We start from the raw sequence: 24,275 nt of genomic DNA on the forward strand, positions 1-24,275 counted from the left end.
AGAAATGAATAAGCAGTGCTGTCAAAAGCCCAACAACGTTAAATGCCTTGTGTAGACGCACACAGCAAGTGAGTCTTGATATTCAAACCCGGTAAGAGATGGAAGCCACTCTTCTCTATTAGGTATATTCTAGGATCTTAACCCAAGCTTAGAAGACCTAGAGAGAGACAGGCTCACTAGAGTGCCCTGGATTGAGAGAAATCTAACATGCACAGAGGATCACAGGTGGAATTAGAAAGCTGATTTCATTCTTCATTCTTCATTCATTCATTCATTCATTCATTCATTCAGTATTCACTGAACTCCTGTGTGACAAGTACTGTTCTAGGAGTTAGGGGCACAGTGGTAAACTTAAGCCTTGTTAGGCTTTTAAACAATAGTGGAAGAGTAAAAATAAATAAATAAGTGTGCAATGTAGGAGGCAGTGATAAATGCTCTGCAAGGAACAAGGTAGGATATGATGTTCAGAAGTAACAGGGAAGGGGAGCTTTGTCAGGAAACAAAGAGGAGGTGACATGCGAGGAGAAACACGAATGCTGGGATGGCACCTATGATCAGGACACCAGAGGAAGAGCACTCGGCAAGGCAAAGCCTCTGTGGCCTTGAGGAGTCAGGTGTGGGGACAAGGAGGCAAGGACGATGTGGTAGAGGAGATGCAAGAGGGAGAAAGGGGCAGGAAGGGAGGGTGGAGGTGGGCAGGGGCCGAACCGTGCCCTGTGGAGACATGAGGAGTTCAGACTTTATTTTGAGTGTGAGCCACTGGGGTGTTTTCAGCAGAAGAGTAACATGATCTTAGTTCAGTTGTGAAGATTTGGCTAAGCAGAAATGCTGGCCAGGAGGCTGGACAGCTGTCTAGGTGAGGGTTGACAGGTAGTTTGTACTAGGGTGAGATGAGTGGAGATGGAAAGAAGTTTGAGAAATAGAACTTTTTGAGATTAGGAAATTTGCACTTGGATAATCAACAAATTCTCTCCCTGGAGTCAAGCTACATGGGAAACAAAATCATAGAGGCCAGTTCTAAGTACAATGTAAGTGATTGCTTCTAAGTGTACTATGAATGATAGAATCCAAACCTACTGTGACTGGAACACTACTTCCTGAAGACAAACTTGATGAGCTTTGAGATGACCCAGAAGGTGGCTCTGTGGGCATGGAATTTGAATGAGGGAATGAGATGAACTGGAAGCTGACAGGCATCAGGGAACAGGGCTCGATTCAACCTTCTCACAGTAGATGGTTTTTCCAAGAGGGTCAGAAATAATTGAGGCCATAATCCTGTGTATCCACCTCTACAGTGAGAATCACTTCACCTTTGAGATCACTGCTCTGACTGGCCCAGAATGTTTGCTACCTAAAATCCTTCTTTTGCTGTACTCCCAGGACTCACAATCTCCCATTTTTGTTGTGATTTGATTATTGTATTATTGTGTAGCAGGGCCTAAAATTTATAACCTAGGTTGTGCAAAAGAATGCTGTTATTTTTCCTATAACTGACCAAAATACTCTTAGAAGCTTTTATTCCCCTAAGTGGAGGAAGTCCAAGGATGAGACCAATAGGCCCCATTTTCCACTTTAAGATATTGTGGGTTATTTCCACTAAACTTACTCTCTTTGGAGAGAGTGCAGAATCAAATTCAACACTCAAGCACTGTGATGGGGCTGTTTCTCTCCTCCCAAGGGTCTCCTCCCCTCCACCTTCTCCCTGACAAGGCATCTTGGTGCAAGGGAAAGTTCATGCAACCTCATGGCAGCAGCGAGAGGATTTCTAGCTCGGGGTCATGTCCTTACTAGTACCTCAAATGTATGCTTAGTTTGAATGCATCCCTGTGCACCTGTTTTTTATTTAAAGTAAAATTTAAAAAATGTATTATGCATGTACATCTTTATTTTAAGCATGGCATTGGCATCTACTGATGCAAACTGTAATGCTGGATGATTGTCTCTTGTGTTGCGGCATCCCACACTGAGTAACTGCCTCATTCTGGCTACAGATGTCTGTGCATCCACCATTTTCTTGACACCCCTGCCCCTGCCCCAGGTCACTTGGGAACCCCTGGGTCTTCTGCATCCTCTGCAGAGACAACTCTGTGAATACTGCTCTTCTCCTTGCTGCATTCTCCCCAAGGCCATCCAGATGGAGCAGGGAAGAGGAGCAGTCTGTCTCTTCTATTCTCTCACAGCTTCTTGGGGGCTATTTTGTTGTCTTCTCAGCCCAATCTCTTCTTAGGCCAGGGTTCCCTGAGGGAGTCAGACCCTTTAAGTGGATGAAGCAACCTCCCAATCTCTCTGCTTTGGGCACCACACCTAGAACTCAAAGCCCTCTACCCCTCCTTCCCACTAGCCTCCTCTGTCTTTATGGCCTTGGCCCTCACCTTTCCTCTGGTATTAACGGCTGAAGGGATTCACAGGACAAAGCCTGTTTATTGATAAAGAAAAACATGAAGAAGTACTCTTTAGATATGTTCACCTTTTTTTTTTTAACGTTTATTTATTTTTGAGACAGAGAGAGACAGAGCATGAACGGGGGAGGGGCAGAGAGAGGGAGACACAGAATCTGAAGCAGGCTCCAGGCTCCGAGCTGTCAGCACAGAGCCCGACGCGGGGCTCGAACTCACGGACCGAGAGATCATGACCTGAGCCGAAGTCGGCCGCTTCACCGACTGAGCCACCCAGGCGCCCCAAGATATGTTCACCTTTAATTATGCCAGCCCAGGAGCCAAGGTAGTGCCAATTACTTATCTCTGCTCTGACCTTCTATGTGTGGCTGACCTTAGGGTTTCACTCCAGGAGGCAATCTATTTCCCTTTCATAAAAGTTCTTGGGGAATACACGCAGCCCCTAAGGATCCTTAAAAGGTACAAACAGAGCACTGCAGGCATATAAAAGGACAAGAAAGGAATAATTAATATTTTAGAAGAGCTTACGTGCTAGAGACTGCTAGGAGATTTACATGTATTTTCCAAATTAAAACAACAACTAAATGCAGTCTCTCCATTACAACTATGGAATCAGAGACTGCCAGAGTTTCAGATCAATATGGTTATCTTCTTACTGATGTCCCACAGGAACTTCAACCCCAAATGCCTACCCTTCTCTGTACAGAAGCTCCTCATTCCTCATCCCCATTTTTGCGCCTGTCACCAATACCCGGCCAAATCCTACGGTCTGAAAATGTGTAATCATACTGTTCCACATCCTTGTCCTCATCTTCCACCTAAGAAGATGTCAAGGTTTAAAGTTCCTGCTGCCTTTATACATTCTTCCTTTCCATCCTCTTTATCTATGTCACTATGCCATCTACTGTGTCATCTATGTCACCTACTACGTCATCGGCTTCAGCAGATACGTATCAACTCTCATTTCAAGAGTACAATAGAATCCCAACTGGCTTGTTCCATATCATACTCCACATACCACAGAGTGATATTTCTAACACACAGATTTTATCCCATTACGTCCTTACTTAAAATCCTTTAACAACTCTCCATTCCTTCCTTTATAAAGTCTACCCTCCTCAACATGAGAAGTCCCCTGACTCGCCTACTTGCAGGCTCACCTCTATGCATCTTCGTGTTTCACATTTCTGTGCCTTTGTTCTTGCTGTTCTCTTGACTTAAAGTGCCTTTCACTCCTTTGTCTGTGTCTTTTGGTTACCTTATCTGCCAAAATGAGTCCTTTCTGAGGCCCCAATTAAGATCAGCCCACCTTCCTTTGCATTTCCACACAACCACTTATCATAGGATGCTTTCTTCCTTTGCTGTCTATAGTTATTCAGTGATATTTGTGTTTGTATCCCTGGTGCCCAGAAAAATCTTTGGCTCTCAGTTGGAATCTAATAGTTTGTCAGTGCCCATGTTGAAAGAGAGACAAAGAAGGAAAGAAAAGAAAGAAGAGATAAAGCAAATATTTAGAGAGTAATAGAGGGAGAAAAAGCATGGAAGAGGGAGGCAGAAATAGAGGATAAGAGGAAGGAAAGTGGAAGAAGAAGAAAGACATTCCTACTTCAGGATTATTAGCCAAGATTGCTATGTCCACATGCCACATCCCTGAGCATTTGTTCTGAGAGTCAGATGAAAGCAAGCATGGCCTCTACAAAGCATGCTTGAGAAGCTATGAGCCTCAGAATACTCCCAGCTCACCTCTCTGGTTTTTTCCCTTAAGGCAAGTCTTCCGGGCATCCTCTGCACAGAACATACTAAGAATGCAGCTGAAGTAAATGTGTTTTCTTCTATTACTGTCATTTTCAAGAAAGATGAGTCCAAATACCTGCTATCCACATTCAAGACCAGTTATCAGCTCCAGCAGCTTCCAGAGGGTTGCCTGACCTCCTGGATCGCGATGTGGGTGCTTCGCACACACTCATAGAGAAGCTCCCTTGCCTGACCTGGGATTCATGGACCAAGAGTCGCAAGCACAGAGTGAGTCAGAAGTCAGGCACCACGTGATGTGGACTTAAACAGGAGCTTCTGACGTCAGAGGCTGTGGTAGGCCTGTGACTAGAAAGGAAACGAAACATGTGTACAAACAAAGATAAAGCTGAGTTATTTAATTTATGGAAATAAAAGATTTCTTTTTGGCACGGATCTTCTTTTGTGCCACATTTGCCCTGGCTCCTCTGTTACTCCTCCTTCTTCCCAACAGCTACACTTGGAATTAACACAGATCGGAAACTAATACTGATAATGATGACAATGTAAACAATAGCAGCAGCAACTGTCAGTAATAGGTACCTGTCAGAGGTCAAGTACTACTTACATTATGTAGAACAGTGAATGTAGGTCTCAACATAATTTTTCAAGATAGGTGTTATTATGTCCATTTGGTAGAAGAAGAAGCAAACTTGGAGAATTAACTTGCTTAGGTCACATTATATGCGAAGATGTTGTGTTCAATCCCCTAATGGGTTCGCGTTCCCTAGCGTCCGTTCCCGACTCGCTACCACTGTTCTTTGCTCTAGTGGACCTCTCCGACCTCACCTCCATCTGCTTCCCTCTTTCCTTATTGCAGTGATTACACTAATCAGTGGCATTTGATTTTGCATTCATGCCTTGCTCACAAGTGTCTTGCAGGACTTTGTACTTACTGGTCTCCTTAGCTAGGGTATCTATCCTCAGTCTTCTGCATAGCTGGATCCTTTTGTTCAGAATTCTGCTCAAACATAATCTTCTCTTCCCTGTTGGGCCACTTAATCTGAAAGAGTTCATGACACTCTGCCATACCCCTCTCTCAACCCAAATGGCAGCTACTGACATCAGCTCTTGGATTTTCCATCATATTTCACAATACGCACAAGATCATGAATTTTTCATACTCATTTGGTAAGTAGAATTCACAAGCTTTACTGATGAGGTGAGTGGGGCTGAAAGGAAGGTCTTGGCAAGAAGTGTAGAAAATTAACAGGTTTAGATCCACTGGTATGGCCATACAACACAAGTCCAGCAGCGCTCCACACTGCCACATACTTGGTTATCTCTAGCACAGAGCCTCAGACCCAGGTTTTGAATTTCATGCCCGGTAATCTCCCCTACCTCCCAGTATCATGACATACCACGGTTATACCAAAAAATTAAGTTCTTCAAAATGTCAAGCATGATGGTTGGCCTATGTATACTCAGTAATTTTTTTTAAAAAAGCTTGGCAGTGAACAAACATATGTGTGTATATGGTATAGACAAATCAAAGGCTGAGTTGAGAATGACAGGACAGAAAAAAGGGAGTAAAAGATCAAAAAGCCTAATTTATTTCTGGGTTGTCTTACTCGTTTCTCAGAGAGTTCTCCACTGACTTGATTTTAATTAAGCTCTTCTTAAGCTTAAGAGTTCTGGGAAGGTAAGTGAATGTGGTACCAGATGGGAATACGCCAAGAACTCCCAGATCTAATTTTTAAAATTCCTCCTCATAGCAAACATCCATTACACAGATTCTGTTGACAAATGACCTGGATGCAGCTGAGGAGTATTGGTTGTTCATTTGTGTTTGGTGTTGACAGAGTCCACGTGACCAGGAATGCTAAACTGTCACTTGGCCCCTGGGTTGGAGAGGAAACGTGATGTGAGGGAGACAAGTCAGGACCCGGTGTCAGTAGTTGTCTGGTTAGCTACTAACGGCCTGTGTGACCTTGGAGATGCCTGTGAACTTTTCTGAATTTCACTTCTGTCAGGTGTCAAGTAAATAAAGTAGATCATGTTACAGACAAAAAGCCCATTCTGGAATCAAAAGTCTATACTTTCTGGTTTTTATTTAAAGCAGGCAACATGTTTTATCCTTCTCTTTATACAAAGCGAAATAAAAGTAATATTTGTTGCAAACACACTGCTCTTCCTCCTGTCTGGAATATCGTTCAACCCTTACTTATCTGGCTAATCTCTACTCATCTCTCAAAGATCATCTCAGAGCTCTCCTTTTCCAGAAAGCATTTAGTGACCCCCTCATGTTTCCCTGGTTGGTCCCATCTTTGTGTTCACAATCCTCTCTTTTTAAAGCTCAGCCTACACTGTCAAGCACTTGAGGTCAGAGACTATGTCTTTCGTTAGTTTGGTAACTCCTGTACGTTGTACAGATTCATCTACCTCGCGGATAGACAACAAATGTGTGTGAATAAATGCATGTACAAATAAATGAATTCTAGGTAGGAACAATAAGGAATAGACATTGAAAATGTGTAATATTTTTATAATATTTCAAAATTTATAAATTGTGAAACGGGCTTTCTGGGGAAGGGTTGTTCATCTGCTTCTTTTTCTGGCCCCTTTTACAGATAAGGACATGTAGGATCGAAGACACCATAAGTCCCTCAAGATGAAAGATCATATCTAGGGTTAGCGGCAGAGCCTTCTGCCAACTCTAGTCATCTGGGACAGAATCCATTCTCTTTCCCAACGCCAGGCCATTGACAGTAGTTCTCAGCTTACTAGGCTTAACAAGAATGAACAGGGTACATTATTGTAAAGGGGAATGAATGGCATCTGTCTCACAAGGGGGGGACAGAGGATGTGCTGGACAAGCATCTAATCTGGCTGAGGAGAACTGGGAAGATCAGAGTCTATGCGGGATGATGAGGCCAAATGCCCGGATACTCCAGCAAACCTGCACACCAGGAATGTGAGGGTTGCCAGCAGGCAGCACATGGCTAAGTACCTAACATATGGTGTGGACACACGAGTGCCTTCTCCTTCACGAATGCTTTCAAAGACAGCCAGGGCAGGGCCATGCATGTAGAGGGCACTGGCGATGACCTGTAAGATAAGAGCTAGCCCATGAAGATCTTATAAAAGAAAAGCAGGTACCTTTTTTCCCCCCTTAAGAATGAAGTTCTAGGCAAGAGAATCAAGGTAAGAAAATTTTTAAATCAAAATAAAAAAATCAAATATTGATCTGATGCTACATGTGAAATAATTGGGTTCATTCATTAAAATACACTTTTAATACTTATTGACCCATCTGTGATTTGAGAGGCACTGGACTGCCTAATCATTCATCCAGTCACTTATTCTGTTATTATTTCAACCCACATTATTGAACATCTATTATGTTCAGCCTTGGCAAGGGCTGGGGATTTCTCCATGCATAAGACATACTCTCTTCTAGAGGAGAGGCTAGCAAAACCATTATTTAATGAGTATATATGGATGCTCTGTGTTGTGCTAAGCATTTCATGAACAGCATCTCATTTTATTTATTTATTTATATATTTTTTAATGTAATTTATTGTCAAATTGGCTAACATACAGTGTATAAAGTGTGCTCTTGGTTTTTGGGGTAGATTCCTGTGGTTCATCGCTTACATACAACACCCAGTGCTCATCCCAACAAGTGCCCTCCTCAATGCTCATCACCCATTTTTCTCTCTCCCCTGCGCCTCCCCCCCCATCAACCCTCAGACTGTTCTCTGTATTTAAGCGTCTCTTATGGTTTGCCTCCCTCCCTCTCTGTTTGTAAGAAAAATTTTTTCCCTTCCCTTCTCCCATGGTCTTCTGTTAAGTTTCTCAAGATCCACATATGAGTGAACACATGTACCTGTCTTTCTCCGACCGGCTTATTTCACTCAGCATTAATACCTTCCAGTTCCATCCATGTTAACAGCATCTCATTTTTAAAAACACAATGACCTTGTGAGGTGAGTTTTGTTATATAGTTTTTAGAGATGGGGAAACTCGGACCCAACTTAAGGGAGGTCCTAACACTAACAGTTGGTTAACGCAAGAATCAGGCTGGGAATCCGGGTCCTTTAGATAGTGAGTCTTTATGCTAAACCATGAGTTATATGACAAGCAACTGAAACCCTGTTAAAGTGCAGATTATGATTCATGCTGTCTGATATAGGGCCTAAGGCTCTGCTTTTCTACCAGACTACCAGGTGATACCTATGTTTCTGGTCTGTGCACCGCACTGTGAGCACCAACAGGATGGAGGACGTGCCTATCCGATCAGAGCCCATTTCTCCCTGTTCCCTCCTAAGCAGAACCTACACTTACTGGCATCCCACCTTTGCTGGCTATGACCCACATCCCTCAGGAGAAGCTGACTCTATCTCCAGCTTCAGGCTGTATCTTGATCCCCCATTCAATCCAATATGGCAGCCAGTAGCTATTTAAATTAATTAAATTTAATTAAAACAAAACCTTTAGTTTCTCAATTACACCTGCAGGCTTCCAATACCTAAGAGTCGCCTGCGGCCAGTGGCCGCTGTGCTGGCCGGTGAAGAACAGAGTGTTTTCTCACTGCAGAAAGTCCTATCAGACATGCTGAAAGTCTAGATCAATCATGGTAATTCTACTCCCATTTTTTTTCAGAATTCTGTTTTCAAGAGCATGGCATTTCTGCAGCAACTGCTATTGGCCTACACATGTGTAGTTCAGCTAAATTGGCCCAACATGGCTGAAGGACGACAATAATCCTTGGTCGAGGGGGAGATTTCCTTTTCTTTCTGAGTGTGCTAAAGTAAACAAGGAAACATGAGTTATCTAGTTCTTGTTCTCGGCCCTCAGTGAAAGCAGGTCAAAGCAGGAGCCCTGATGGGCCTTCACTAGAGGCTTTCCTTACCTTCTGCTTCTGCTTGAATGAGACAATAAATTTCCTCATGGGGCACCTGAGTGGCTCAGCCGGTTGTGTGTCTGACTTCGACCCAGGTCATGATCTCACAGCTCATGAGTTTGAGCCCTACGTCCGGCTCTGTGCTGACAGCTCAGAGACTGGAGCCTGCTTCGGATTCTGTGTCTCCCTCTCTCTCTCTCTGCCCCTCCCCTGCTTGTGCTCTATCTCTCTCGCAAAAACAAATAAACATAAAAATAAAGTAAAATAAAACAAAATTTCCTCGTGATTTCTAGTATTTTGAGCCCAACTTTATGGGCCCAGGCCTAGTTTGTGGTGACATGGCTAAATGCACCAAGAAAGTGCACTGTCAGTAAATACAGGACCCCTTATGGTGCCTCCCTCAGGAAAATGGTGAAGAAGACTGAAATAAGCCAGCAGTCCACGTACACTTGCTCCTTCTGTGGCAAAACCAAGATGAAAATATGAGCCGTGGGGATCTGACATTGTGGTAGCTGGTAGTGCCCGGACCTACGACACCACTTCTGCCTTCACAGTAAAATTAGCCATCAGAGACCGAAGGAGTTGAAAGACCTGTAGAAGCTTCACCACGTGACACACTGCTAGCCTTTAATAAATGGGTTAATAAATGGGTTAATTTATATAGCAACAAACAAAATACAACAAAACACCAGGTTGAACCTGGTTTCTGTTACTTAAAGCTACAAGATAACTGAAAGATATCTGTGATTTAAGTATCTGCAAGTCAATGGTCCAGGATAGGGCTAAAGATAGAACAAGACAAAAAGGGTACATTTAGCTTTTAAGTATGATCTAGTTTCATGTTAAAGATATCTCATGTAGAAAAATTCCTGCAATTGGAGGTTTTGGAAGACAGGGGAAAATTGGTACAATGGGTACTCGGAAGAGGAAAAGTCTCTTCTCTGTGAGGGAAAAATCCAGGAAGGCTTCCTAGAGGAGGTGATATTTCAGCAGGATGTTGGAATAGGTACATTTTGAGACAAAGACAAGATTAAAGGCATTTAAAAAGAGGAAAGAACATAAGAAAAGGTGAAGAGGTGGGAAAGTCCAGGGTATTATTTTTTTCTTTTTTCTTAAGTAGGCTTCCCGCCCAGTAAGCAGCCCAATGTGGGGCTTGAACTCATGAACCTGAGATCAAGACCTGAGCTGAGATCAGGAATTGGACACTTAACCAACTGAGCCACCCAGGCACCCCAAGGCCAGGAGATTACTATGAAAAAGGCAAAGGCCTAGCCACTGTGCTTGACATTACAGAATGTATCAAACTAAAATAGAACCAGGCTGCCTTGCTAATGAATGGAAAAGCCTCCTTAACATTCCCATAGCATTTTACAGTGTTCAAAATATGGTAACAAGTATGCTTTGTTTGCTTTGTTGTCTTTGCAACATTGCAACAATGCAGACAACGTAGGCCCAGGTAGGTAATGTGGCCAGGGTCACAAACTAATAAATGGCAGAGTTAAACCTTGAAGCCACACATCTTCTGACTCCTGACTTTACTGCTCTGGGGCCTCAAAAAGTGCTGTGATGGGAGGGTGATCTTACTTCTCCAATAACCAGCGGCAATCTTGTTCAGTGTTCACTTTTAAAAGTGTCCTGGTGTGGGTGACAAATTATTTGCTCACCTTACTCTCTCGGCAGACATGACTTCTGTGAAATCCTCCTAGATTTTAAGAGGAGTTATAGAAAAGTCAGACTGGCCTAGAGACACAGGCTCCAAACTGCAGGAAGCAGTTCCCAGCCACTTCCCCCTGAGTCCGTGGGCAAGGAAAAAGTGCATGTCGTCTGTAGAGAGAGATATAGAGACAGAGAGAGAGAGACAGAGAGACACAGAGAGACACAGAGAGAGAGAGAGAGAGAGAGAGAGAAAGAATGAGAGAGATGTTTAAAGCCAATATATCAAGAAGTTTGTGATTGGTGAAACTGTTAAAAAAAGGTACTATTTCCTTTTCAACTTCTTTTTGTAGATTTGAATACTTTCAAGATACAAACAAAAAACTAAAAAAAAAAAAAACAACTAAAAATGTAATGCAGAGAGAAGTATTTGGGGGTAGGCAATGGAGTCAGTGGGACTCACCCACTTTTAGATGGGCAATTAAAAGTTAATGAGCCTGCCCCTAATACTTACAGACTGAGGGGCTGTGTGCAAGTCTCCTCCAGAAAGTGCACGACCCAAAAGATCTGCACAAGTAATGCTACTTTCTTACAAGTGTTTGCCACTCCCTTTGACACCAGCTGGCCTCTAAGGGCTGCACACAGTCATGTCCACTTTGCAACCCAGAATCCAATTTTCCACTTTCTCAACCTGTGCCCCTAACGTATATGACATTGAAACTCATCTTGTCCAACTCCAAACCCCACTTGCGTACCATGAGATTAGGCTTTCTGATGAGGACACGCTGGCCAGAATGAGATCGAAGCCTGGGTAACTGCTTGGGGGCGGGGGAGGGAAGCTAAGTGGTAGACAGAGAACATAGATACTGGTGTTTGAGAAGTCTGGGAGGAGATTTAAAACTTATATTTTTTAAGGTTTATTTATTTATGAGAGAGAGACAGACAGAGCACGATCAGGGGAGGGGCAGAGAGAGAGGGAGACACAGAGTTTGAAGCAGGCTCCAGGCTCTGAGCTGTCAGCACAGAAGCCAGCACAGGGCTTGAACTTACGGACTGGGAGATCATAACCTGAGCCAAAGACAGATGCTTAACTCACTGAGCCACCCAGGTGCCCAAGTCTGGGAAGAGATTTAGGTTTGCTATGCTTTGAGAGTAAAGTGAGCACTCAAAGCTCAACTCTAGGGTCTCTGACTCCAGACCTGGTTGTAGCAGCTGGAACCTGGGGTGGGAGTCAGGGAGCCACCATGGAGGTTGGGAGCCCCAGCTGAGTACTTTTTTGCTCACAAGAAGGAGGAGAGCTGAACCTTCTTTTGGCTGGGGATGGGAACAGAGCAAGAGCGTTCAGGACCACCATGGGCCCCAGCAGAGGAATGCAGGTGAGCGGGCGCAGGAGAGGGGAGCGTGGCTGAGGCTAGCTGTGTGGAATCAGAAACCATCCTAAAGGAGGCAGTTGGCCTTATGAGCAAAGAATGTTTGGGCTGAGATTCTTCAGTCCTCTCTATCTTACTCCATTACAAGAGAATGGAACACAGAGTAATACGAAGCAGGGAACAGCCAACTTATCTAAATGTTAATGACAATAATTACTGGCCTGGAGAAAATCTTTTAGTTCAACTGAAGTATTTCACAAACATCACTGGGAGGATTTGCGTGCGGTTAGCAATTCTCCTAGTGATGAGCGGTCTTTATCAGGGCTAGCATGACTTCGCAGAGGAGAATTAACACTCTGTGGGCTGAGTGAGAGAGAGAGCTTGTGAGTCTCCAAATATGGCGGCAAAGGAGAGAAGAAGGTATGTAGGTGAAGGTCATGGTGGCCAAGGCTGAAACTGGGGAGGCCAGGTGACTGTGGGCAGGGTGATTAACCCAGACTATGTTCTGGACTTTCATCAGCCCATCGCTCATTTGCAATGCAAGGCTCAGTCAGCCAACAAAACCATCAACTTATTTGGGATGCTATTACTAAAGGAAAAAGGTCAGAATGTAGAGAAGAAGAAAGTATGGGGACCGTGAGGAAGGAAGTAGGTGTACACCCAGCCAGCTGGGGACTAAGAAAGTACCCTGGGATCTCACTTGGGAACTTGTTAGAAATGCATAATCTCAAGCCATGGACCAAGACCTGAATCAGAAACTCTGAGAAGCAGTCCTGCCATCTGTGTTTGTATAAGCCCTCCTGGTGATTCTGAGGCGTCCTAAAGAAAGGGAACCATGGGTTACACTCAACTTCTCCAAAGCTCCTACAAGGAGCCGGGGTGGTGTCACACACTGAGGTTCAGAGAGATGAAAAGACAACACAGGGAATGATAAGCAATGGATCTGGCTCGCCATGCGCTGGCAAAAATGAGCCAAACAAACAAGAAAGGATAAGGCAAGCATAACGCAAATAAGCGCTGAGCAGAAGGCAACATGCATGCTCCAGAAGAAAGAATTGCTTTCCCCTTCCCACTATTTTTTCCCTTCTAGGTAGCAAAAGACTAAGATTTCATTTTCCAGTCACCTTACATCTAGAGATGGTCAATGAGATATAAAGATGAGCTGTGAGGGAGAACACAGGGAAGACTTCCTAAATGGATACAGTTACATAGTATGTATAGTACTATTCTTTTGTGCCTGTCTTCCTTCTTCTCTCTGCCTGATGTGTGTTATGTGAGGACTGGAACTCTACCAGCCACTCTGTGTCCTTGAGGATAGAAGCCTCTTGCTACTGTGGATAGAAAGACAGAAAAATTGGTATTCCTGGTATATTTGTGATGTCAAACACAATCTCTGGACTGTCCATCATCTGGACGTTTTTGTTTTTTTTTTACGTGAGACAATAAATTCTTACATTTTTAAGCCACTGCAATTGGGCTTCCGTTACTACCAGCGAAAGACAATTCCTAACTCATAAGGTCAGGAAGGTCATTCTGGACTGAGAGAACAGTGGGAGCAGATGCACAAAGGTTTGCATGTGCACAGCATGCTTGAAGAATGAGCTTCAGGACAAGAGGGGAGTGACGTGTGGAGAGCAATGCAGATGGAGGTGAGGCACAGTGAGCTTTCTGGGGCTGGCTGGAGGAGAAAACAGGGGCAACTTTCTTAGAAAGTTGGAGACTTCTTGGGGCGCCTGGGTGGCTCAGTCGGTTAAGCGGCCAACTTCGGCTCAGGTCATGATCTCACGGTCCGTGAGTTCGAGCCCCGCGTCGGGCTCTGTGCTGACAGCTCAGAGCCTGGAGGCTGTTTCAGATTCTGTGTCTCCCTCTCTCTGATCCTCCCCTGTTCATGCTCTGTCTCTCTCTGTCTCAAAAATAAAATAAACATTAAAAAAAAAGGAAAGTTGGAGACTTCTTGGTATCCTACCATGTCTTTTTCTATGGGCACCTCCAACTCAGAGGTCCTCAAGGGGAATCTGTCATCCACCATCAACTTCCTTTCCACATCTACAGCTCATTCTGTGAAATGGCAACACCATTCACCCACTGCCCAAACCAGAACATGAGTGGCACACGCGATCCTTCTCCTTGTCCCCAAAGCTCACAAAGGACCAGATCTCAACAAATCTTCTCCTAACACTTGTCCATATGCCCCTTTACCCACTTTGGTCACCAGCACCCAGCTCCCACTTCACCCTCTCCCAGGAGTGCTGTGACAGCCCTGTCGTCTCCTTGTTTCCGAACAGAAGGCATCTCCATGCCCCACACCTTAGCCAGAGTGACATTTAAAACGGCAAAATTGATCTCACCATTGCCTAAAGCCTTGTTTACACCCTTCTATCCCAAACAATTCCCTGCAGTGATGCTCCACAGGATTCAAATGGATGTTGAGAGGGGAAGAAAGAAATATTTGTGTGGTTTAGGGATTTGGGGAAAATTCTAGAATTAAACTGAATTAAACGCCTTCCTTACTTTCTAGCAGATTTAATACGTGAATGTGCAACATGTCCAGAAGCAAAGACGTTTTCAGAGTTATCTGTCTCTGGCATGTGCCCTGGAGGGGCACCTCGTGAGAACTGGGGACTGTGGTCCGACAACACGAAGGCCTGGCTCCTCAGCCCCTTAGGCCTCGGCAGTCTCGTCTCTGCAGCAATGCTAAGCTCCTCCCAACCCCCTGCTGAGGTCCTCGCCACTCTGAAAAACACACTGACACTTGTCGTTTGGTTCTGCTGCTCCTCTGTTTGAAATGTCTATTCTTCATCTCCATATGTTGACACCCTCCTCTTAAAAGAGCAAACCCCAAAGTCATTTCCTTTATGGAAACTTCCTAGATCCATTCCTCACAGTTTAAAGCAGAAAATTTTAGCTCCCTCTTTTACTCTCAAACGTGTGTGTATCTTTATCAGAGAATCATCACATTATAGGAGTTAGCTGTAGACTAGTACGTTTGCTTGTACAATTAGGGTGGGAACATCTTAAAAGTGAGGATTGCTTATCATCTATATCTATTTATCCATCCACCTATCCACCCATCCATCCATCCATCCATCCATCCATCCACTAACCTATTTTATCTTTCTATCCATCCACCCACAATGATGGATATATATATATAGTAATCAAATACAAAATTTTGAATTAAAAAAGGTGGTATAGATGTTAACCTAGCAAAAACCTATTTGTATTAAAAATGCAGTTTAGGATGAAATTGTACCTAGGTGTAATAGCTATATACCAGTATATATATTTCAAAATTATTAGATCAACATTTAGGCAAAGGTGAAAGGGGAAAAAAGTTTTTATGGGATCAAAATGCATTTCCATCTCAATACTCGGCTGTTCATTTAGCAACATGCTTAGTTTAGATGTCACGTTCCTTGAGGTTAGGGGCTGCAACTTGTTCATGTTTGCACCCTTTCGCCCATCACTGTGTCTAGAACAGAAATCACTTTTACAGTATTGTTTTCTGGTCTTCTGACCTTAGTCTTTCTTTCCTTTCTAAGCCACATCTATAAGACAAATTGCCTAGGATGCCCTTTCTACTATTATAGCCCAAATTCCCACTTTCTGAGGGCCCTTTATACACACTATCATCTTTTAAGCCATATTTAGATTCTACCTTTTCAATGTGATAAGAAATGTAAGAAAATATCGGTAAAGACTTTGCTATAGACTAAATGTGTCCTTCCCCAAATTCATATATTGAAATCTTTACTCCCAATGTGATGGTATTTGGGGGGACCTTTGGGCGTTAATTAGGTTTAAATGAAGATATGAGGGTGGAATTTCCATCATGGGATTAATGCTCTTCTAATCAGAGGAAGAGACTGGAGATCTCTTTCTGCACGCACACATCAAGGAAAGTCCATGTGAAGATATAAACAGGAAGAGGATCTTCACCAGGAACCTGACCAAGCTGGTACTCTAATCTCAGACTTCCAGCACACAGAATCATGAGAAATAAATACTTGTTTTTTAAGCCACCTGGTCTATTGTAATTGTTACAGCAGCCCAATTTATGAGTAGAACGGACAGGGATGTGCATATCTACTGCAACCAGGTAATCAGAGCACACACAAACCACCTACTTTAGGGTTAACAACATACCAACTTTTAGAAAGGCCATCCTGAAGTTCTACTGGATAGCTGTGTAAATAGCATCCAATATTTAAAAATTAGGGAGTAGTGGGGCTTCTGGGTGGCTCAGTAGGTTAAGCGTCTGACTCTTGATTTCAGCTCAGGTTTGTGAGATCGAGCGGGCATCAGGTTCTATGCTGACACAGCAGATCCTGCTTGAGATTCTCTCTCTCTCTCTCTCTCTCTCTCTCTTTCTCTCTCTCTCTCTCAAAATAAATCAATAAACTTAAAAAAACTAGGGAGTATAGAAGATGGAATTTATAAGCAGCATACAATTATTTAATAGTGTAATATTTATAAAAAATACTTGGAAAAATATGATCCCTCCATCTGAACTAAAGGCAGTGAAATGGTGACTTTTTTCCCCTTTCTTCTAATTCTTCTTTTTGATCCTTCATAGTTTGTGCCATATTATGGTTTATAATCACTCATCAAACATTTTTAAGCTCCTACTATGCTCCAGGCATATGAGATCAACTGTGAATATTTACTTTATAGAACGAGTTGAATTGAAATGACTGAAATGATTGTGTTACTCACCTCTTCCTATGATTTTTCTTCTTCATGAAAAGCATGGAAACAAATTCAAACGATAGTCTAACTTCTATCCATCTTTCCTGCTCCCTGCTAAAATTATGCAACTACCCCAAAGCTTCCCTTTATGTTCCAAGCTGTGATCAGTCTCTTCTTGACCTACTCTTTTATTACATTTTATTTTTACTTACCTTAAGCACATTTTACAGCACCTCTTGCATTCTTGTTTGTTTTACTTACTGTTTTGGATGCCTCACATGCTCCACCCATTGCTGTAACCTAGGGGCACTTACATGTAAGCCAACAGTGCCCTGTTAATCTACAGGGGTACCTCTCACTTTCTCTTGGGAGCTTCTCTAATGCCTGTGGCACTCGTGTACACGTAGCCTGGAAGCATGAGTTACCACGCCAGGGGTAGCCGTCAAGCAGTGGGGGAAATGGGAGCTGATGGTCCATAATTCTGAGACAAGGTCTACACCACTTCTTGGAAGGGCATGGTGGAAGGGCTTCAGTTGCTCACAGGGTGTCCAGCTTGGTACCATGCATCATATCATATCTCTCTTTTGCTGTTTCCAGTGTTCTTTTCATCTGTGAATCACTTCACAAGTTGGCTACCTACATGCTAGCCCTTTCTCAGGCCTTCAGTCTTGATGGTGCTGAGGGCAAGAGGGGCATCAAGTTAAACATTCCTATCCATCTCATCTGCCAGGTTGTCAGCTCCCAGAATAAAGAAGCTACACTTCCTCATGTAACTTACATATTCCCAGCCACAGAGACAGGCCAGACACCGATGAGGTTCTCCAAATATCAGTTGAACTTACTGAACAAACCCTGCGAGGTCTATAAGTGCAGACACAGCACTATTAATTCATTTGTTTAACAAATACTTATTTGTGTGTCTTTTTTTAACACCCGACACTGGTCGGGTGGCTACAGGCAGAAGCAACAAGCAAAATCCCAGCCCTTACAGAGGTTGCATTCTATTAAGAGGAGAAAATAAGCCAATGGATATGTAATCTGTGAAATGATAAAAAATACTATGGAGAAAATAAATCAGGAATAGGGCAAACAGGGTACAGATAAAATTTTAGACAGGGTTGGAGAAGGCCATACTGGGAAATGTTATCAGAGATCTGAAGTCAGGGTAGGAGTAGGTCATATGGAGAGCAGGGAGCTCAGTGCCCTAAGGTAGGAGTAGCCCAAGAAGACCAGTGTGGCTAAACAGAATGAACAGGGACAGATGGGGAGGAGATAGGGGATGACAAGTGACAGAGCAGAGGGCTTCACAGTCTTTTATAAGGCATTGGCTTGTGCTCTAAGAGAAATGGAAACCCACTGGAGAAATCTGGACAGAGGACTGCCATGATTAAACTTATACTTGAAGAAATAATATGTTGTGTTGAAAATAGACAGAAGGAGGCAAAGTGGGAAGCAGTGAGCCAGGTTAAGAGACTCTTCCATTGATCAAGGCTAAAGGTGATTGGTGAGGAGGGGATATATTTCACAGATAGGAACACTGCTATTGGTTGATGGGTTGGATGCAGAGTGTGAGAGAAAGAGAAGAATCAAGATGGCTCCAAAGACTTTGCTTGAGCTGTTGGAAGAACAGAATTGAAATATTCTAAGAGGTGACTCTCTGTGGAATGAACTGGATTACAAAATGGTGGGAATAAGAAGTTCAAGGTTGGAACTCTTGATTTGGGGGTATCTGTCAGGCAGCTGAATAGGTCTGTAATAAGCTAGGTCAAAGAAGCAGTTGGATGCACAAGTCTGAAGTTCAGAGGACAGACCTGACCTGCAAATATAAAACCATCAAGTGCTGACGGTAATATTTAAAACTGTGTAACTGAATGACATCAAGTAGGGGTAACCATGGATAGAAAGTGGAAGAAATCTAAAATCTTCTAATTTTCAGAGATCAAAGGGATGGTGATGAGCCAGCAAAGAAGAAAGTGAGTGAAGAGGAGAAGATTAATGCCTTAACAAGATAAGTGAAGGAAATGTTCCAAGGAACAGAGATTTATGACCTGTGTCAAATGGTGCTGATAGAACAAGTAAGGCGAGGACCAAGGATTGACCTCTGGGTTTATCAACATTGCAGTTATTGGCGACACTAGTAGGACCTACTTTAATGGAAGGGTAGAAATGAACATCTACCTGAAATGAGTCCAGAGGGAATGAGAAGAGGGAATTAGTGACCACTTCTTGATCATCTCTTTTCTCTTGGGGTTATAGTTACATTATATGTAATGAAAGATATGGATTATGAGTTATGTGTGCCCACTAATTCATCTTAGTGACCAGGGGCTCCTCTCTAAGACAGCACATTTCATTCCATCATTTCCTGAACTGTAAAACAATCTGGAACAGCAACAACAAAAAATTATCAGTCTCAATAATCATTCCTTTGGTCCATTCTATTTTTTTAATGTTTATTTATTTATTTTTGAGAAAGAGAGAGAAAGAGTGTGTGTGTGCGCATGAGTGGGAGACAGACAGAAAGAAAGAGGGAGAGAGAGAATCTGAAGCAGGCTTTGTGCTGTCAGCCCCACATGGGCTCAAACTCATGAACTGTGAGGTCATGACCTGAGCCTAAATCAAGACTTGGATGCTTAGCCAAATGAGCTACCCAGACACCTCCCCCCTTCTTTAATACAATTCTAAAATGAAAGTGCTATTTGTGTGCTTATTTTATTTTTTTAATAGTTTATTTTGAGAGACAGAGAGTGTGAGCAGGGGGAGAGGTAGAGAGAGGGAGAGAGAGAATCCTAAGCAGGTTCCACACCATCACTGTGGATTCTAATGCAAGGCTCCATCCCACACACTATGAGATCATGACCTGAGCCAAGATCAAGATCTGGACACTCAACTGACTAAGCCACCCAGGCATCCATATGTTCATTTTAAAAAAATTATTTTTATTAGTTTTCTTTATTTTTGAGAGGCAGAGAGAGACAGAGTGCATGTGGGGGAGGGGCAGAGAGAGAGGGAGACACAGATCCAAAGCAGACTCCAGGCTCTGAGCTGTCAGCACAGAGCCCGATGCAGGGCTTGAACTCACACTGTGAGATCATGACCTGAGCCAAAGTCGGACGCCCAACCAACTAAGCCACCCAGGTGCCCCGCTATGTTATTTTAATAGATGAGAAAACTCAGACACCAAGAGCTTAAGTAATTTTCCCAAAGTCACATAACCTATGAGGACCACCACCCTCTATGGGAAGGATGAACATTTGGGAAAAGTCAGGGTTCCCACTTCTTTTTCCCTTCACCTTCATCAGCCTTCCTCTGACAGTGGCCTCAGCAGTGGGAATGCTTTCATTAGAGATGAGGGGAATATTCGGAGCAGATCCCAGCAGAGATGAAAACCTTGGCTATTGCTGCAAAATAAAAGGTACAGTGTGTGCTCCTGTACCAGCCTGCTCTGGCCTTCCTGTAGGTTGGCAAATAATTTTGTTTTCCTCAGTCTTTCATCTTCACTTTTCTTTTAAAAACTGGGAAAGAAGGCTTTCTTTAAGTAGAAAAAAAGAGTAGTATCTCTTTTATAAAGAGTCTGTGTGTATACATAATGTGTCATGATAAAGTAAATACAGCAGCGAAGAAAGAAATTATTGAGGGAATGCAAAACATCTTGTCTTTTGAAGTTGAGTTCAACATTTTCTGTCCCAGGAGATAATTTTTCTTTCCTTCTTGATTCACTGTTGTTATACACTGTGCCGTATCTGACCTGCCTTTTCACTTGCTCCATATCATCATATGATAATAAATAATAAAATGGTCATTATTCCTGGCATGTCTTTAAACATAGGATGGGATGAAACTGGGAGTCTGGCAACCTGGATTTAATTTCCAGCCCAACCACTGTTCCTGTATCTCAGCGACTTTTTGCTGCCCTGTTATAACGAGCTTTGTTCACAAAGTTAAATTAGAATAAAGAAGATAGTCTGTTTTATTCTGTCTCCTTACTATTCATTCCCATCATCCCTGTTCCCATTTTTCTCCTGGGCCCCTGGAACAGCCTCTGAATTGTTTCCCCACATCTGCTTGTGTCCTCTTCCAATCCATTTTCGCCACGGTAGCCTAAGTGACTTTATAGAACACAAGATTTCATTGTGTTACTTTTCTGATTTAAAGATGGTTCTCAATTGCACTAAAGAACACATTTCTTCTTCTTCCTTTTTCTCTTTCTTTCTTTTTTTTTTTTTTTTTTTTTTTTTTTTTTTTTTTTTTTTACTGTCTACTTATTTTTGAGAGAGAAAGAGAGACAGAGAGCATGAGCTGGGGAGAGACACAGAGAGAGGCAGTCAGAGGATATGAAGCGGGCTCCACACTCACAGCAGAGAGCCCAACACGGGGTTCAAATTCACGAACTGTGAGATCATGACCTGAGCTGGTCAGATGCTTAACTGACTGAACCACTCAGGCGCCCCCAGAACACATTTCTTAAACTACTTGTGTTTCTGTCCTTGCCTACCTCAACTACTAATCATTTACCATTCTTCCCATCTTCTCTTTAGGACTTTGTCTACACTGGCTATGTTGCATTTTATGACTTCTCATGTTGTTGCATCTGCCTGGAAATCTTCCTGACCCATTCTTTATTCATTAACTCATTGCTACCATCTTTTAGAGCTCACCTCAAATTCACTTCGATAGGATAATATTCTTTCATGCTCCCACACATCCCTCCAGGATAGGCTCTATGTTCTCAGAGATCCTGCACTCCTTCATTGTCCCTATTAACACTAAATTGCATATGTGGTATATAATAATTTATCTGATGACTATAACCCCTGATGAAAAGCAATCTTTATGATTAAAAACAGTTATTTTCTACTAGTTAGCTCCTGGTATTCCATCAGCATTCAATGAATATTTGTGGAAGGAATGAATTCAAGACTCTCACTACACATGTGTGAAATGGGAAATGTCTTCCATCTTTCTAACTAGCAGGGCCTGGGTAAACCATATGCCCTTTTGAGGTACACAGTCACCTCATAATGACACACCCTTCCACTCTGGAAATCATAACCACTTGTCTCTTGATTAAACAAGTTTACATGAGGTACAATTTCAATATTTACTTGGCTACAAGTAAATATTGTCTGGTAGCCAGCCCACAGTTAGGTAGACCCCAAATTGGGCCAATCAGGAGCCAATCATCACAACTCTGGACTTGAGCCTGCAAGATCTCAATTCATTCTAGACTTCTCTTTGAATGGATAGAGAGATGAAAAACAAAAGCAAAAACAACAAAAAACACAGCAAACAAAAACTCCACCACAAACAATGACAGCAGCAACAAAAAACAAAACTAAGGGGCGCCTGAGTGGCTTAGCTGGTTAAGCATCTGACTTCAGCTCAGGTCATGATCTCATGGTTCACGGGTTTGAGCCCTGCATCGGGTTTTGTGCTGACAGCTCAGTGTCTGGAGCCTGCTTCAAATTCTGTGTCTCCCTCTCTCTCTCTGCTCATCTCTCTCTCTCTCTCTCTCTCTCTCCATCTTTCTCAAATAAATAAACATTAAAAAATTAAAACAAAACAAAAAACTAAAATTGAAGTGGCAGAGAATGGACATTTTACAGGATTTGGAGCAAGTAGCAGAGAAAGTTCATATGAAGAAAATAAAATAGTGGTCCAGATGTGCAGAGAGAAGCTGAGACAGAGTTAGAAAAGTCCCTCAGTTCCTTATAACTTTCTCTTCTTCTGGTTCTGTTTCCTTTGTGAGGCTTGGCTGCCTGCCTGCCCTTGAGCTGGTTCCACGAGATAGCTCCGTATCCTTTATGAGAAGTTCTCCCCTTCCCCACACAAGCCACATTGTTACTTGCAATGAAAGGGTTCTAATGAAAAGTCGTTTAAAAATACCATAACAGTACATAGTAGGCACTCGATAAATAACAATTGGGATAATTATGCTTACCTTCAACACCACCACTCAAATGACACATGTACTGATTCACATTTATTAAAGATCTCCTACTTGACCATTCAAGGGTTACCTGGCCCATGCAAGGGCTTTTTTCTACATCTCAAATTTGTGCAAAATACCAGTGAAGCGGAAATCTTAATGGTTTTCATATTGCATTCTACATTGTTCTGTATGTACTGTGTCTTTTACTGTAGGTAAACATGGCAATGGAAGCTCCTCTGCCATTATTTTTATCCTTGGCAGCTGGAATAGCTCCTAGTGTGTTAACATGTATGAAACACATGTTTGTTGAGTGAATAACTGAATGGCTTTGTGTAAGTTTCTAAATCTCTCTGAGCTATTGTTTTCTTACTTTTAAGTAGGGATTTGTACTTGTCACACAGAATTAGAGTGAAAGTCAAGTGACAGATGCGAAATCATCTGAAAATACTGAAGTGAGTATCCATTGCTATTAGCACTTTTAGTACTGTGGCAGGGGAGATGCCATCAGTCCCATCTTACAAATGAGAACCCTGAGGCCAGAGAGTTCAAATGGCATGTCCAGAGTTAACAAGCGTTAAATATTAAATGGATCATTTAAAAAAATGACACTCTCTATCCTCCCAATCTGAACATATCAAGACTGGTTTAGGCAAAATGGATCTGAAAAGAAATTTTGGAAGAGGGAAAAGATCTATGTTAGTAAGAGCAGAATATGTTAAGTATATGACATATAAACAGGTAAAATTGAAGAGGATCTGACAGAATGAGGCAAGCCCAAAAACAGAGGAGGAATTCAACCTCCAGTTGAACCTCCAGTGGTATCTGTACCACTACAGATACCTCATTTAATGGGACTCCGTCTCATTCTATTGTCACAAGACAAGCTGCTGAGCAACATGTGGTCTCAGTGGGTCTACCTTGAGGGACAGTCTGGGAAGAAACAGGTGGATTTTACACACGGGGCAAACGACGTTATGAAGAAGCAGGGTTGGACTTGGGTTATTGACTCTGGGGTACAGGTAACATTCCTGCTCTAAAGACCTATTCAGTGGCCGCTAATGGTTTTGAGACTGTATAGATAGATTGTTTTATCTTTTCTACCTGATGGTCATCTACTGATCAATGAATATCTCTTCTTGAATATAAATATAACATCTCAAATTTAACATGTCACACACATATTTCTTGGTCATCATCATCCCCATTAACATAAAACAAGCAAAACTCTCCTGCCCCTGTAGTTTGCCCCATGTCAGCAACTGATCTCTTTACCTTTCAAGTAACTAAGGCCAAAGCTCACCTTGATTTTATTTCTCTCAACCAACACTCATTCTATCAGCAAATCCCATTGGTTTGATCTTTAAAATATGGCCTCTTCTCAATAATCCATTGCTACCACCTTAGACCACATCACCATCATCTTTGGCTAGAGGCAATAGCCCCCTCCTAGTCTTCTGACTTTTTCCCTTAGCTCTCTTCAGTTTATTTAAAATATAATAGCCATATTGATCTTAAAAAGTTAGAGACTCTCCTTTCCTAGTAGTTTTTCATCTCATTTAGAGAACATGCCAAATCTTACAATGCCTTACAAGACATGA

General features: G+C 42.6%; 1 protein-coding gene across 1 annotated transcript in view; it reads right to left on the reverse strand.

The window, feature by feature from the left end:
* The window catches only part of TENM4 (teneurin transmembrane protein 4), a 2,866,770-nt gene that overhangs the window by 1,477,384 nt on the left and 1,365,111 nt on the right, over positions 1 to 24,275 (reverse strand). The window lies entirely within an intron of this gene.

This window comes from Acinonyx jubatus, chromosome D1 (genome assembly GCF_027475565.1).
Source record: "Acinonyx jubatus isolate Ajub_Pintada_27869175 chromosome D1, VMU_Ajub_asm_v1.0, whole genome shotgun sequence".
Taxonomy (NCBI): domain Eukaryota; kingdom Metazoa; phylum Chordata; class Mammalia; order Carnivora; family Felidae; genus Acinonyx; species Acinonyx jubatus.